Genomic DNA, 18,557 nt, shown 5'->3' with positions numbered 1-18,557 from the left:
AATAGTATTGCAAATGTAGTCCTACAGTCATTACTTATATTGCTTATACAGTGAGTTGTGACATTCTACATGCAGATGTTCGATAAATACATCAATGGAACAGCAGGCCTTGCTAGCCACCTGACTGCACCCAGAGAACTTCATATTTGATCATATTGTGACCCCTAAAACCCCTTCTTCCTCTGCTGTTTCAAATTCGACTCTACCATGCATATAAGTTATTTCATAGTCAGTAGTCCCAGGTTTAAGATTTGCATTTTGCTGTATTAAGACATAGCTGCCCTTTTTATGATCTTCCTTAAAGCTGCTACTCAAATCAACCTGAAGAAGCACTGCTTGGCATCATTTAACCCCTCTCCCAGTCTTCACATCACCTGAAAATTTTACATCACACCCTCTATTCCTTTGTTGGTCATTTATGAATATCAGAAACAGCAGTAGTTTCAGAACCAATCTGTAGAAGTCTCCTTAATGTTAGACCAACCTGAGACGCAATCATTAATCACAACCTTTGTCCTGCCTACTGTCCTGCAGCCACCCTGCAATCCATATTAGAATCTTAACTCCAACATGTTCCAGTTTATACAATAACCTCTCGTGAAGGACAGTCAAATGGTTTGGTAAAATCCAAATAATGTCAAAATTATTTCCTACATTCAGCTCACAAGTAAATGTCAAAATAGCTAACTAGGTGAGTTGAAAATGATTTTCTTTTAACAAAACCATGTGTGCTGTTCAGAATGTCATTTCTATCTAAATGCCTCTGGGTTACAATCTTGATCATTGCCTCCCAGTTTTTCCCCCCTACCAGTCAAGTCTGAAGTCAGACTTTCCCCCTACTGGTCCAAGTCTGACTTCAGGCCTGGACCAGTCTGTAGTTATCTAATTTGTTTTAGAACCACTTTTATGCATTAAAAATACATTATCACTTCTGCAATCCAAAGCAATCTCTCTAGAGTCCAACAGTGCCCTCATAATAAACTTTAATGGTTCAATGCACTCTCTCCCTGGCTGCCTACCACAAAATTACTTGGCATATGCCAACAAACTAACCCCAGGGGGTTCACATCTGGTGAGTATGGGCTTGGCAAACCCAGGGTCCTGAGCTGGATATCATCATTCTTCTCTTTCTTGGTGATTCCCTTCTACTTCTCTCTCTCTCTCTCATGCGGAATTTTTTTTTTTTTTTTGGCTGGTGCAACATAAGCCTCAGGCTTCCTAGCATCATATGGCTAATAATAATAAAAACCCCCAGCAGTCTCCTCACCACGAAGGGTCTTTCATTAGTGAAGATCAACAATGTTGCAGCACACAAACACATGCCCTCAGTGAGATGATTGGAACACGTGTCAGCACCAGTACAATGCACAGAATGTTGCATGATATGATTACCACTGTTGTATAGCTGTGCACAAGCCACTAACCTTGAATAATGCTAGATGCCATCTAGCTAGGTGTAAGGCTCACAATTCTTGGACCATACATCATTGAAAAGCTGTACTTGGGAGTGACGGGTTACAGTACAACTTTCTATTGACCTTTGGTTTCGCATCAAGGCACCTTGGTTTACAGTGAAACTCTGGTTTTTGGTCCAGGCAACCACCACACCCAGGTCTGAAAAGTTGGACTGGCCAGCCAAAAGCCCTGACCTTGATAATATAGAGAACCTTTGATGAATTAGATCATTGGGTGTGTGTGTGTGAGAGAGGAGCAACTACCTAAAAAACAGCTGAGCTGGTTGCCGCTTTGAAAGCCAAATGGAAAAAAATATTGGATGACATTTACAAAAAAAAACTTATGGAGAATATTCCACAGAGAATAGAGGCTATCATATAGACTAAACATAAAATCTTACACACATATTAGTTTTTCCTGTAAATAAAGGTTATTTGCAGATGTGTAGTCAGGAGATTTAATGGTAGGGCAAAAAAAATTAGTATTAGTAGTAGAGGCAAATGATGCAAGCTTATACAGCATTAGCCAAAGAACAACTACCCACTTCATTTATTTCTCTTCTAGTAATTTGTCTAATTCTTCCTGAAATTTATTCATGCTACATTTTTGCACAACACTAAATGGTAGGTTTGTTCCAAAAATCAATAACTGACTAGAAGTAAATTGTTACACATTAATCCTAATTATAGTGTTAATAAAATAGTACTGCAGAAATTACACACCTGAAATTATTAACTCCATTACTGAGCATGGAACCCTGGAAACGACTGTTGGCAGGCCACGACAATAAGGTTCTCCATGAGTTCATCATCCAGGACGGTCCAGACCAAAATACGGAAAACCGACAGACAGACAAACATTTCAGAAAACCAGCAGTCCTCACCATCACTTTACATTTTATATATGGGCAGGGAAACGAACTTTACCCCCGAAGAGGTTAATGATTCCACCAACAAGTTAAAATGTGGAAAGCTCCACATATAGATTCAATTGAGGATGAACTTATCAAATATCTCTGGAATCTTACCTCTGCCTCCTTACTGGAATTGTTCAACTTGTCTAGTGGAGCGCCATACTCCTCCCATCTGGGAATAAGCCAACCTGCGACTAATTCCCAAAAACTCTTCTGCCCATGCTGACTCTACTGCTGCCTATTGCCCCATTGTCCTTCTCTCTATTCTGGGGAAGGTTATGCAGTGGTTGCTCTTTCTGAGTCTAGTGCTATCACGAGGCCAAGAATTTGGTTGCCCGTGACCAGTTTGGCTTTAGGTGTGGTTGTTCAGCAATTGAAGCCATGCTACACCTCTCCAAATCAGAAGCAGCTCAGCCCCAGTGTGTTTTGGGTAGTACCTGAAGGCTATCTTTTACTCGGTCTTGTGACCCAGGCGTAATCAGGTGGGTCAGGCAAGCAGACTGCTCGGTCAAAATCTACAATTGCATCAATAACTTTGAAGATAGGAACTGTTATAACTAATTCCATTCCATTATAAGGCAAATGTCAAAAGGATTCCCCCATGACTCAATTCTAGGCCCTGAGGTCTGGATCGTTCTCACTGAATGGTTAGCCAATACCTTTGAGCCCACATCAATGCTCTCATTCCAATGATTTTGTCATCCTGGCTGGGCATGCTAGAAAGATCAGCTAACACATCCTCACTCCTCGTTGACTGGGATGACACGTAAGCCATCACATCAATTTCCACCCTAAAACAGAAATTTTACTTCTCAAGGGTTCAATGAAATTCAGACAACCACCCTTAATGGACAATTCCTGAAAATACGCAAATTCTTGAAATACCCGGGAATTATCAATTATAGATGGACCTTTTCCCTCATCTAGACCACATGAAGGACGAAATCAAGAGTAATATTATATGCCTGGTAAGGGTAACTAGGAATTATTTGGGTCTGAAGGGAAGAGCTCTCAAAGGCATGTACCGAGCAGTTTTCCTCCCATAGTTTCCTATGGGGAACCTCTGTAGTGTTGCTGTACTGATAAGTTACCTTCTCCTAGAAGCTTAAACAGGTGCAGAGGCTGTTATTTCTCTGCATGACCAGATCCTTCTGAACCACATCAACACCTTCCTTGCAAGTACTAACAGGACAACTCCCACTGGGCTTTTTACATAGCCTTCACTGGTCTACCATGTAGAAAGCAAAACAAAGAAACAGAATTGCTCGTCTAGACATCTCTTCCTTTTGTTTAAAAAGTTACTTTACTGAATGTACTATCTGCATCCAAACCAAACATCAGTCGGTATTCAAAGCTGTTTCTCAAGGGTTCCATTCTTGGCCCTCTTGTGTGGAACCTCGTCTTTGCTGATCAGCTGTCTTCTCCCTGCAACACGGCCGATGTGCAAATGATTGCCTTTGCCGACAATCTCTCTATCTTAGTACATGGTAACTCCAGGTCCCAATTGGAACAATGGGCTAACTCTGTACTTGATAACTTGCGGGATTGAACTCTGAAAAATAAATTGAGTGTCACCATCTAAAACCAAGATGATGATATTTAATGAAAAACTAGACCACAACAGACCTCCAGTTGTCAAATTTAATGGAGTATCTCTGCCGCTTGTTACCACTCATAATCATCTTGGTATTATTTTTGATGAAAAATTGTCATTCTTACCACACATTCACAATTTTTCCAAAAAAGTGGTAACTTTTACGGCCATTGTTATTCAAAATCTCTCGGCAGGACGGGTTTAAAAAAGGGACCCCCCCCAGAATTCTATACTACAGTATTTATTCCAATCGTTAAATATGCAGCCAGCATATGGTTTCACAGAACCAAACTTATTACAGTTCAAACCAAACGACAGTGTCCAACGGATTTTTTTTCTAACTCTCCTGAGAACTTGTAGAACAGTTTCAACTGCATCTTTGCAAGCCATTGCAGGCTTGTTACCTCTGGATCTGTATCTTATGTACAAACGCTTTGTTTACTATATTCGTAAAGGATATCCTAGCATTAGCATTATCATTAGTAGAGGCATATGATGCAAGAAAGCAAGCTTATTCAGCATCAGCCAAAAAAAAAAAAAAAAAAAAACCACTCCCATTTCACCCCTCCGTTCGTTCGAAATACCTGTCATGTTGAGCTTTAAATTTGTTTAGGCTATCAACTTCAACAACAAGTGATGGAAGTCGGTTCCACCAACCAACCACCCGCTGGCCAAAGGCAAATTTCCGCACATCTATCCGACATCCGTCCTTCCTCAATTTGAATTTATGCCCTCTGAGGTGATTATTCTGAGCAAGATGAAGAATCCATTGGCATTGAGCATGCTCAAACCATTCAAAGCCTTATACACCTCTATCAGATCACCTCGCCGGTGCCTAGTCTCCAGACTCTGTAATTTGCAAAACTTAAGCCTTTCTTCGTAAGAGCAAACCTTTGTTCCATTCACTAATCTTGTTGCCCTTCTCTGTACCCATTCCAGCAGCTCTACATCCTTCTTGAAATGAGGCCTCCAGACCTGTATACAGTACTCAAGATGTGGCCTAACCATTGCCTTATACAAGGGAATAATCACCTCCTTATCCCTGCTAGAAACATTCCTGTATATCATTGACAAGACACCATGAGCTACTCTTGCAGCTCGTCTGCACTGCTCAGAGAACTTCATATCTGCCTGCACAATTACCCCCAGGTCCTTTTCATTCTCCACCACTGTCAGTGTAGTACCGCAGAGTTGATACGTTGCACTGGGGTTACTGTTTCTGTTGGGGCTGCGTCTGAGCTATAATTGAATTCTTGTCTAGATGATCCTGCAGTGCTTTAACCAGTGCCTCCATTAATTTACCTGGAACAGAAGTTAAACTAACAGGTCTATAATTACTTGTGTCAGCCTTTGATCCTCCTTTGTGAATTGGGGTTACATTTGCACATCTCCAGTCTATGGGTACCTCCCCTGAGTCCAAAGAAGCTCTCATAATTATGGCTAGGGGTTTGCATACTTCCTTTGCTGCCTCCTTTAATATAACTGGATAGATCCCATCCACCCCAGGTGCCTTTTTTATGTTTATCCTCAACAATCTCTCCTCCACTTTCCTCTCAGTTATTACAAAATCATCCAGCTCACTGCCAATGTTTACTTTACCTACATCATTCTCCTTCCTGAATAACTCCTCATGCGTGAATGTAGATGCAAAATACTTGTTTAGATTGTTAGCCACCTGAGCAGGATCCTCAACTGTTGAACCATCAATATCCAGTGGACCAATCTGATTCATTCCTTTCCTTCTCGAGTTCAAATATGTAAAGAACTCTTTTCTGTTTTTCTTTGCATCCTTTGCCAAGGATTTTTCGTAGTCTGCCTTTGCCTGCCTAATCTTCTTTGTGACTTGGTTACAGACCAACTTATATCTATCATAGGCTTCCATGTCCTCCATTAATTTGTATGTATCCCATGCATTTTTCTTCTCTGCCACATGTCTCATTAGTTCATCTGACAACCATTTAGGCCTAAACCTTGAACAATATTTCTTAGTTGGTATGTAAAGCCTGGTAGCCTCCAAGATTAGTTCCTTGAATGCTTCCCATTTTGAGTTTGCTGTTGGTAACATCATCAGTTGGTCCCACTGTATAGAATTTAAATACTGTCTCAGACCATCATAGTCGCCTTTACGAAAACAAAAACCCTTCCCTTTACCTCTGATGGTAGTTACCTCCTTGAGTAAATCCCACTTCAACACACTGTGATCACTGCCACCTAGTGGTTCATTTATCTGCAGATTCTTAATGCATGAAGAATCACTACTGATAATCAGATCAAGAGTATTGCTCCCTCTTGTTGCCTCACGAACATGCTGATGTAGAAAACAATCATCCAATAAATCCACAAAAGCCTTGCTAGTGTGCGAGTGACCAGCCCCCCAAATTCCAGTCATCATCTGAGAAATTAAAATCTCCCATTATAAGACTCTCTGATTTACTGGCCCACTCTATTTCCCTGTACAGTTTCTTATTATACTCATCAGAGTCATTAGGCCTATAGCACACTCCTACTCTCAATTTTGATCTCCCAATGCTTATGTCACACCAAACGGACTCGACACTGCACTGTCCAGCGATGTCCACTGGCTTCACTTCTTTGGATTTTATGTATTTCTTAACAAATAGCAAAACCCCACCTCCCTTCGTATCCAGTCTATCCTTTCTGTAGACGTTGTACTCCCCAAATTCCAGTTCTGCATTCCTTATATCTGTGTGACACCAAGTCTCTGATATCCCAACAATATCTGCCTTTGATGTTTTGAGCAATACCTCAAATTCATCAAATTTATTTACTGAACTCCTAGCATTGGTGTACACGCAAGTATACATGCACCTATTTCTATTCTTAGCTACCCTAACACAACACATGTGTTTACTTGTACCGCAATGACTCCCGTCACTCTCTGAATTATCCTGCATCTTGTTTTTCAGGCTTCTGCTCATTCCAATAGAAGCAGTGCAAGAATCTCTTTCACCTCTGCCAGTGGCTACTGTTAATCTATTTGTCTTTGTCTCCCCCCCAAGCTAGCAGTTTTCCGACCCACCTAGCACTGCCTCAATAGCATCAGCAAATATTCTTGCACCCTTTCTATTTAAGTGTATCCCATCCCTGTAGAAGCAAGCTCTCCTGTTAACAAGTACAGTCCAGGCTGAAAAAAATTCTACTCCTTGAGCCTTGCACAATCTTTCCAGGGCCAAATTGATCGAAAAGGCTCTCATCATATACTCCCTCCTATCGTGTCTATGATGAGAGCCTTGTCGATCAATTCGGCCCTGGAAAGATTGTGCAAGGCTCAAGGGGTAGAATTTTTTTCAGCCTGGACTGTATTTGTTAACAGGAGAGATGGAATGAAATATATCTTATTGAAAATCAACAAAGCTACTTTTTTTTTAATAATAATTATAACTTTAACATTTATCTAATTCGGTTATTATTTTTTTTCTTTATTTTATTTATTTTATTTTTTTTTTCGAAACGTAATAATATTTTGTCCATTATTTTTTATTTTATTTTATTTTTTTTTTGCTAGCCCTTTAAGGAGCAAGATTCGCTGGTCTCCACTTGATTAGTGACGTAATTTTAAACTGCTTTTACCCAGATTTAGGCTTCCTGGGTACAAGAACTGCTAGCATCCATTGCTATTACACTTTCTGCAGGGGATACGGGATTCTTTGTGGTATTCACCACCGTACGTGATTATAGGAGACTGCTGCACCCATATGACTTGCGCTTATTCCTATGGGTGGGTGATTGAAATATTACATTTAGGGCTGCTTCCTGGTAGCAAGGCGGCCAGAAACAGCTAAACAACACAACAACACACACACACACACACACACTACGCAAACATAACACTACACATTTCTGGCCATTGTATAGAGTCTTGTATATCATCACAGAGAACCATGGCGGAGATAAACTAACGTTTAGGGGCCGCCTTCCGTAAGGCACATGTCCACACATATGTTAGAGAAAGCGACGGTACTTCCTTTCTCAAAGTCGATCATTAAGGATTCAGGATCTAATGTCGGACGTAAGTTGTTTACGATATAAAAAAATCTGCTGTAAGTCTTCAAATTTCCCCGGAAATAAAACGAACAGACGAGGGATGCTGCTATTTCTTATCATTATATGTAACGTATATAACTGGTAGTAAATATCTGGACTATATTTAAATGTTCCATCACATGCCCAGTCCTTATATTTTACCAAATGATCTAAGCCAGATTCTGTGCCAAATACCAAAATTCTGTCTACATCATGATCTTCACTATCAAATAACAAAAAATTTTAACTATTTTCAAGAAACTTATACTCATCAGGAATAACCATTTCTTTTTTGGGGGATAGGACGAGCTTGATTCTTCTTTTGCCTCCAACTTCTAATATTGCATGATAAATTTGGTAAAGATGGCATTAGAGAACAAGCTGTTGTATCTAACTTAGCTAAAGAATAGATAATTAATGCTCTCGAAGACTTGTGAATTAGTAGCCACCTCTTTTATATTTGCTGCTTGGTAAAGTTTTAGTTTTGACGGGTGGGAGGGAAGACTGTGTTCACCGAAAGATTTGCAAGCTGATATGTTATCATTTTCTAGTATAGTATGCAATGTGGCTTTACACTCTCTTATTTCACACTTCCAGTAAGTTTTATCACCGTATTTTCTATCAAGTCGATATATGTAGTTGTTATCATCCACTATTTTAAGACCACGTCTACTCGTCATTGTATAGACCATTATGAGAGCTAAGATTTATATAATATAAAAATGGGGGTACTGCGAAAACTTCGTCAATGGAGAAATGAAATCAAACTGAAATAAACTTTGGTTTCATTTCCAAAGACGACACGTAAAATTTAAGCTTTAGTATCAACAACAATCTGGTCTTCGACCAGGTTACAGTAGACAAAATAGGACCTGACACCTCTATTTATATCGGCCTGATATTTAGCGTAACCTCTCCCCTCTAAATCTCTGCCTTGTTTTTCGAAACCTATCATCTGGCCAAGCCCTATCTTTGGGAAGCGAAGGTAAACTGAAAGATCGATTTCGATGGAAACAATGCCTATGGAGTTCATTTTTGCGTCGATTTGGGGAGCCAATTTCATCATGGCGTTAAGTACCGAGGATACACTTCTGTAGTTCCCTCGTGGTAGTTTGCAGCCCTGAACAGTTTCTGTCTTCACTCCCTGATATGTGATCATTCTATTGGATGCTTCTTGGGGCATTGTGATTTCCTTCTTAGTAATCCACTCGCATACGTGAAAACCTCTGAAAATATGTAGCCCTCCTTGATCCTCACTAAAAGTCTTCTCGAGACCTTATAAACCGAGTAAATTCTTTACGGAATTTCACCACGCCCTCGTTCTTCACCTGTAATGTTAACTGCTCTTTCGTTCCATCTTTCGTTGGTGATACTAAGCCGCTAGAAAATGTCAGATCCTACAGTCCCATAGCCTTGCTGTCCCACCTTGGAAAAGTGTTAGAAAGACTAATCGCTAATAAAATTACCACGTTGCAGGGAGATACAAGCTCCACATGCTCTCTTCCATACGGTTTTAGGCAAGGGCTTGGATGCGAAGAGGCCTTATCAGAACTTCACCACCCTATTGATAGCTCCAATTCCAAGTACGTTATGGCGCTCTTTATCGACTTTGAGGGCGCTTTTGATACCGTATGGTGGGAGAGCGCCTTCAGTAGACTGCGTTCGAATCATTTTTCTCTTCAGCTTTATAAACTGGTTAGAAATTACTTTGCTGATCGCAATGTCACCGTTATCACTAAAAGCACGAAGATTCACATATCTGTCTCCCATGGTTGCTCCTAAGGATGAATTTTAGGTCCCTTGATTTGGAACCTAATTCTTGATGATTGGCTGTTTAGCACGACTGAATTTCAAAATGTGCAACAACTTGCATATGCAGATAACCTTGTCATTTTGGTGACTGGAAACTCAAGATCTGATTTAGAACTCTATGCCCATAAAGTACTCTTTGAACTATCGTCTTGGTCCACTAAGAACAAATTGAAATTATCCCCAACCAAATCGAAGATTATGATTTTTAAACACAAATTAGACTATGACAGACCACCTGTTCTAAAATTTGACAAGAAATTACTTCCACTTATCTGAAGCACCACATTTTTAGGAGTCATCTTCGACAACAGCTTTTCGTTTACTGCTCATCTTCAACACCTGTCCGTCAAAGTTAAGAGTTTTACCGCAATGCTGCTCCGAATTACCAGACAAGACTGGGAATTGAACACCAAAACCCTAGATCTATTTTATAATGCTGCCATAATCCCAGTTACAACCTATACTGCCATAATCCCAGTTACAACCTATGCTGCCAGTCTCTGGTTTAGATATAATGCACTTAAACTGTACAAACTAAGTTATCCACTATTCAACGTTGTTTTCTCCTTGGCCTACTTCACGTTTGCCGACAGTAAGTGTAAAGTGTGTTAGCTGTCTGATGGCACCAGAGGTTTACCTCATCTCCACGTTGTATACTTTGTTTGTGCACCACAGTACTTTGTGGAGGCCAGAGATTTAAAAGTATGTGGGGAATGCAATGTCGTGTAATGTTGTGTTCTGTTGTTCCTCTGACAATTTAGCCGTTGGGCCCCTAGTGGGATCCACCGTTGCTCACACTTTGCCATGAGGAAGCAGGCCAGGCACCCAGTAGATTTTTAAATGCTGTGGCAGGCCCTGCCAGAAGATTTCAGTGGCAAATTTCAGGGCCTCCCGAAGATTTCAGTGGCAAAGACCTATAAAAAATGGGAGAAGGGCAGCATCGTGGTGAATTTACTGCGGATTTGGGGTATAGGTTTAAGTGAGAGGGATTAAATTTTGCGCTAGTTCAATTAAGTTACTTTATGGGCATACTCGGTAAGTTAAGTTTGAGTGAGGAGAGAGTGAAGGCTGGGGGAACAGATAGAGATAAGGAAGGCATCCCCGTGAAGATCAGTGGGGACAGGCCCCACCAGGAGATGAGGGGAGAGGGAGCGGAGACGGAAACCCGTCTACTCCCCCCCTTGCCAGGGAATGGGGATTCAGGATGCGGTTCCTAACATCCGACTAGGGGACTAGAATGTCATGCCATTAGTTGGTATTTGTAATCTATATTATATAGATTATATAGGGAATGTATTATATAAGTATACAGCCAAAAATGCCATCCGACAGCAATATAAAACAACATGTAGAGTGGTAAAAGCAATTCTTAACCAAAAATAGCTAAGACATTAATATGTAATCAATTAAAATTACAATATGATTAACAACAAACAAAACTAACTTATTAGAAAAAGCAAACGCTACACAATTGAAGCCAAGAATGTTAACTCAGAAAACATTAGATTGGAGTTTTATATACAGAAATCTGAGCAATGAACAGCAAGGTCTGCTGCAAAATAACACAGAGCAAACAGCCATAAATATAAGAGGGCAGTTAACTATAGATACAAACAAGTATGAGGACATTACAATGGTACAAATGTTCTTAGTTTGGTAGACATCTGTGCCTTTAAGAATTCGGGACACTTTGAGTCCTTGAAGGAGTGAGAAGAATCTTTCTTTTTAGCTCTACAGTTCGAAAAAGACACATGATTGTCCAAAGACGGGCAGGAAGAAGCCTGGTGACTGGTTAGGCCACAGGGGCCACAAGTAAACGTAGTTTGCCTACGTTTACTTTAAACGTATGTCCATACTGTAGACACTTGAAACAGCGAGTATCTACAAGGAAGTCCTTTATTGTGTGGACAGTCCAGTCTAGATAAACTCGCCCACCTAAACCTAAATAATGTTTTTCGCCTTCATTTTGAAGGGAAATTTAATCTCATTCTTGGAGGCAATTGAAGAATTAATAAAATTCTTGTAAAATTCCTCTAGGAAATCCTGTTCTGTGGTATCACATTTAAGGTCATAAACCATCATAGCGGGGTTCAATATTTTGGGTGAGTCCAATAGGAAGTTCATTTCTGCAATTTTGGAACTTTGCCTCAGATTTGTCAGGTCATTGGAAGTGGCTGTTTCAATGGCGACAGCACGGTCACGAACTTTTCTGATGGACTTTATTTTTACATGTTTCCAATCATCTTTGAAATTAATTGTTATTGCTGAATATATCTCCTCACTAATTTTCAAATTACAACTTTCATTAGGTTTGATTAATATTACATGTTTAACAGATGACCCCGAAGGGACCAGGTTCACATCAGCCTTTTGGCCTACTGAAGCTGAGGCAACATGAGCATATGTGGCCTCAGTAAAGGGAGTAGGAGACACATTAACATTTATTTTTTCCTTAAGTTTTTCTATTTCTAGTTCTTTTGCATTTAATTTGGCTTCATCGGTTTGTTTATCAATTATTTCTTTAAGTTTTACAATTTACAATTGTTTAGAATTCAAATTATCCTCTTCAATGAGTTTATCATTTACTTCTTTAAGTTTTACATTTTATAGATCCAAAGCAAGTAGTTTAGCCTCTTCAACAAGTTTATCATTATTTCTTTGAGTTTAATAATTTCTAATTTCTAATTAATTTAGCCTCTTCAATAAGGTCATCATTAATATCTTTAAGTTTAACTTTTTCTAGATCTTTAGCGAAAAGCTTAGCCTCTTCAAGGAGTTTATCATTTGTTACCTTGAGTTTTAAAATTTCCAAATCTTTTTTTGGAAATTCTAAAATATGTATTTTTGCCTCTTTGGTGAGTTTAATAATTATTCTTGTAGTTTTGCATTCTGTAGTTCTTTAGCAATTAATTTGTCATTCTCAGTAAGCTTATCATTTGTTTCCTGATATATAAGAAGTTATTCGTATAATTTAGCACACTCTCGAGCCAGGTCATAAAAAATGTGCATCAGACCAAAAATGATTAGTTTCATTAACCAGTCCAGGAGTAATATGACTGTCCTGGAAGAAGAGATTATGGAAGCCTTCCTCCAGAAATCTACGTTTACTGGCTTTTTCGATGATAAATGACAATTCTGCTCCATTAAAACGAAGTTTAATAGGGACAGTTAATTCCTTAGAAAACGCAGCAGGGTTAATGAAGTCTTTCCCAAAAATGGCAACCAGTTTTACAACTGGAGTACTTAAGTTTACCTTAGCTTTAGGGGCAGGCTTAAGATTCCCAGGCATTGAAGGAGAGTCACAGGAGGAACTGTCCAAAGAGGGACTGTCAGTGATGATGATAATGTTAACTGATTTTTCAATTAAAAAATTTTTAAGCCTAAAAGTAGAAGTTTGGGGAACTGACATCACCAATTATTGCCGGATGAAAATCTGATTTGAGAACCAATCAGAAATCTCGTAAAGTTAGAGTCCAATGTCGCTGTAAATTTGCATAGCGGTAGATGATATTTAAAGGAATGAGTACACTGACTTAGCTAACGTTTTGGTAATTAGGGGCCGAGAAATGGCCGAACCCACGTTTGGGTGCACCAGGGGGAGCTGAAACACAGGTGGGTCGAAGGGGGGTGGACTCCTTAGAAGAAGAAGAAGAAGATGGAGGCCAAGATCAGCCTGATCGTGATCGGGCCCACAGCAGCACAGTTATTACACTATAAAGTTTCCTGAAGAAATAGCCCAAAGGAGCCCACTAGGCCAGGAGAGGCACAATTACTCACCTGAAAACACCAATATTTTTAACCTTGGTATACATAACAACTATATAAAGTGTATATATAAATGATATATTAAAATGTAACTTCAATATGGCAGCCATTTTGAAAAGTTCACATAATACCTCTAGAGCAATTAAGAGACATAAACTTATTGACAATAGTGTATGTAACCAAAATCTAAAACCCACATTTAAGTTACTATGGTAACTCATGGGCAGTGACATTGCAACACAAAATGGCAGCGCCCAAATTGTAGAGTCCGCCAAAATTTCCCGCCAATAAGTCCTATTGGCCGGGACAAACGAGGAAGACAACATGTCTACCTAGAAAAAACAACTACTTTAATATTTGAAGGCATGACCAAAATTTGTGCTTTTCACTAGGCTGGCTATTGACCGGAATAATTACTGCAAACAAGACCCCACAGTTACAAACATCCTCCCTTATTCCAGAAAGTGACAAAAGACCCCAGACACCCCGAGAACAGAGGGTCAGAGGCCACTACAGCAAAAAGAATCTGTCAATGAAGGAAACAATATTAACTGTTATCCATTTTCTAATGTAAAATGAACTCAAAAATATCACTAGAATTATTACGACGTTTTTTACTAAGCAAGGCGCTATTCCTTTATTAACAGAGAAACCAAAAGTGTCCACAGACTCACCAGAATAACTTCTATCCGGGGTACATACAAATTTGTACTTTCATGAGGGGGAAGAATCACAATAAAACCAGATAAATGCAGGAGACATAAACACACACACAACTTCACTAGGCAAACGCCATCCAACTAGTGGTATGGTGGTATAGAAGTCCTCGTCTGACTATTTACAGGTCCAGTGGGATTACTCCTGCAATGACTTGGAGAGTGTGGGTACTGACAGTACTGCACGTGCAGGTGATGGGCAGTAGTATGGTTCTTTGGGTGGAGTCTATTAGTCGCTTGTTGGAAGCGAGTGTGGCCTTGTGGAACCACACTCCTGCTGCATACGTTATGATGGGGATGTACACAGCCTTGAAGAAAAGATGGAGCGTGCGCCAGGTGAGGCCCCAATCCTTTCAGGTGACTCTCGCGATCATGGCTGAGTAGGATCTGATTTTTTTGTGGATGTATTTTATATGCGCCGTGAAGGTTAGTTTGGTGTCTAGGATCACACCCAAATATTTGACCTGTGCAGAGAATTTAATGGTTGTATTGTTTACCTTTATTTGTGGGGCCGTCTGATTTGTAAGGTGCCTTTGAGCAACATTGAGTTGGTCTTTGCTGGGGAGATGTGAGCTGATTGTGTCGAGCCCATTGCTGCAGTTTGTCCAAGGAGGTAGAGTGTAGGGTGTGTTTAGTGTCAAACGGCACCGGAGGTTCTCCCATCACCGCATAGTATACATTGTGGGTGTGAAACAGAACACTGTCAATGTCAGTGGTTTAAAAGTGTGTGGAGTATGTATATGTGTAGTGTTGTGTACCGTTGTTCCTCTAGTCATTTAGCCGCTGGGCCCCTAATGGGACCCAACGTTGTCCACACTCTGCCCCGTGGAGGCAGACTACCCAGTAGTTTAGAAATTATTTTCTCTGGCAGGTCCTGCCACCTAGTTTCCTGAGATTTCAGTGGCTAGAACCTTAAAAATTTTTTTTAAAAATAATAAAAAATAAAATGAAATAAAAGATAATTAAATAAAATAAAACAAAAATAAATAAAATATGAAATAAAATAAAAAGGGGAAAACGCTAGAATTTGTAGCCAAAAGTCGTGCGAGGTTCAATTTTGCATGATTCAATTTTGATGTCTAGGGTGTACTCTCTGGTGTACTCCAACTGTTTTTTGGAGAATGCTGTGTAGGTGGTCAGGTAGAGTAGGGGGGGAACACTGAAGACTGGGGAGAAAAGACAGAAGAATGGGGACTATAGAGGAGACGACCCCAGTGGTCAGTTGTCAGTGGGGCCCGCCCAGGCCTCACCAGAGGAAAGGAAGGAAGGGTGGCAGGGAGGGGAGGATACTGAGAACAGTCACCACCCTGCCGGGGAGGAGGGTATAAAGTAAACCGAGAGAGGGAGCTCGATTTAAATCGCCAATAAGGCACTTTGCAGCAGCGCTGCACTGTAAAGTCCAGTAGGTATCCGTCTAGCCTTCACAGATGTCTGATCAGGTAGTTGTCGTTCATGAATTTCAGGTCCCGTCCATTCTGTCTTGATTGTAGTCTCTGAAAGTGGTAGTCAAGTCCAGTGTTTGTCACGCTTTCATCACTCTTCTCCGGGAAGTGGAGTTTACTGGCCGTATCTGTTGGTCATTCAGTAGTCGTGTTTCAGTTAGTCACATTTCATGATGATTTGTTGGGGAAGTGGAGTTCTCTCCAGGCTTCGTTGCGTTCTGTAGTCAGTCTCCTCCGAATTTCTGTTAGTTGTAGGAGTTCTGAGGACGAGGTTGCCGGTGTGGACGTGCCTTTCTGCTGCTCTTGAACAGAGAAGTTTTTTCTGATTTATTTTCTGCTTTATTAGTTTAAATTGACATATTAACTTATTTCCTAGAGTAGCTTTATATTCCTATTACGGTACTTAAGTTTAAAGTAACTTAGATAGAGATTTTGTAGGTATTACTTAGTATCGGAAAGGGTATCAAATACACGTGTTTACCGTTCGTAATTATCCGCCATTGTTACGGGAAAATTAATCAGTAAAATCTATTAATCTTGTCGAACTTCATTGGCAATTAAATTATACTTTTAACTATACATATAACCACTTAGGTTACGTAACATAAATAATTAGGAAAAATAAATAATTAATACATAACTTGATACGGAAGTTATATAAAGGGATTTCGTAGATAACACTCGTTACTGAAACATAAATATTTCGTAGATAACACTCGTTACTAAAACGTAAATATTCCGTAGATAACACTCGTTACTGAAACATAAATATAGCGTTATAACTGTGTTTGGATACAAGTTTAGGATTTCATTTTGTACAGAAATTGAAATTTTATTGAAAGTAAATCTAAATCATGACTCAAACCAGAGCAGCAAAGCAAAAGGCTCAAGCTAATGGGAATGCTGTGGCCCAGGGGAGAACTGAGGGGGGGGGGGGGCAGTTGTCCTCTGAATCACAGCCTTTTAAGACTCACTATTTGCTTGATGTTTGCGGTGATACTGCCATGGGGGATGTCTTTGTATGTGTGCGATGCAAGGAGTGTAAGGAGATCAGGCGACAACTCAGCGTTGTTATGGGCCTATATGAGAGCTTGAAGGACAGGGTGGATGCCCTCGAAGGATTACAAGTGAGGGGCCCATCAAGCTCTCAGCTGCCCACACCAATGCCAGAGCTTGCACTTGGTCATCGCGCAACACAGCGGCAACCCCCAAGGCAGAATGCGCTGGTCCCAAAGGAACTAGTAGTTGTTGGTGACTCTATTGTCAGGGAAACGGGAAACATGCTTTGTAAAAAGGATAGATGGAACAGGACCAGGGTATGTCTGCCAGGGGCAAAAGTTGATGACGTTGTAGAGCGGATATCATCATTTAAGGGCACAAAAGGTGATATAGTTGTACACGTTGGCACCAATGATATTAAGAGTAGGAGACCGGCGGAATTACTTGACAAGTACAGGTCACTGATGAAAAAGAGCCGTGAATTAGGGTTGAAATTGAAAGTGTCTGCAATTCTGCCCAGACACGATAGGAGGGAGTACATGATGAGAGCCCTGTCAATCAATTCGGCCCTGGAAAGATTGTGCAGGGCTCAAGGGGTAGAATTTTTTTCAGCCTGGTCTGTACTTGTTAACAGGAGAGACTGCTTCTACAGGGATGGGATACACTTAAATAGAAAGGGTGCAAGAATGTTTCCTGATGCTATCGAGGCAGTGTTAGGTGGGTCGGAAAACTGCTAGCTTGGGGGGGGGATACAAGGACTAATAGATTAACAGTAGCCACTGGCAGAGGTGAAAGTGATTCTTGCACTGCTTCTATTGGAATGAGCCGCAGCCTGGAAAATAAGATGCAGGATATTTCAGAGACTGCTGGGAATCATTGGGGTACAAGTAAACACATGGGTTGTGTTAAGGTAGTTAAGAAAAAGAACAGGTGCATGTATACTTGCATGTACACCAATGCTAGGAGTTTAGTAAATAAATTTGATGAATTTGAGGTATTGCTCAAAACATCAAAGGCAGATATTGTGGGGATTTCAGAGACGTGGTGTCACACAGATATAAGGAATGCAGAACTGGAATTTGGGGAGTACAATGTCTACAGAAAGGATAGACAGGATAGGAAGGGAGGAGGGGATATGCTATTAGTTAAAAAACACATAAAATCCAAGGAGGTGAAGCCAGTCGACATCGCTGGACAGTGCAGTGTCGAGTCAGTTTGGTGTGACATAAGCATTGGGAGATCAAAATTGAGAGTAGGAGTGTGCTATAGGCCTAATGACTCTGATGAGTATAATAAGAAACTGTTCGGAGAAAGAGAGTGGGCCAGTAAATCAGAGAGTGTTATAATGGGAGATTTTAATTTCCCAGATATTGACTGGAATTTGGGGGCTGGTCACTCACACACTAGCAGGGCTTTTGTGGATTTATTGGATGATTGTTTTCTACATCAGCACGTTCGGGAGGCAACTAGAGGGAGTAATACTCTTGATTTGATTATCAGTAGTGATTCTTCATGCATTAAGAATCTGCAGATAAATGAACCACTAGGTGGCAGTGATCACAGTGTGCTGAAGTGGGATTTACTCAAAGAGGTAACTACCATTAGGGGTAAAGGGAAGGGGTATTGCTTTCGTGAAGGCGACTACAATGGACTGAGACAGTATTTAAATTCTATACAGTGGGATCAACTGATGATATTGCCAACAGCAAATTCAAAATGGGGAGCATTCAAAGAACTTATCTGGAAGCTACTAGGCTTTACATACCAACTAAGAAATATTGTTCAAGGTTTAGGCCTAAATGGATGTCAGATGAACT

This window comes from Mastigoproctus giganteus, chromosome 10 (genome assembly GCF_048544385.1).
Source record: "Mastigoproctus giganteus isolate SK-2022 chromosome 10, ASM4854438v1, whole genome shotgun sequence".
In the NCBI taxonomy this organism is placed as follows: domain Eukaryota; kingdom Metazoa; phylum Arthropoda; class Arachnida; order Uropygi; family Thelyphonidae; genus Mastigoproctus; species Mastigoproctus giganteus.
The sequence above is the reverse complement of the archived record's forward strand: the minus strand, read 5'-3'. Positions refer to the sequence as shown.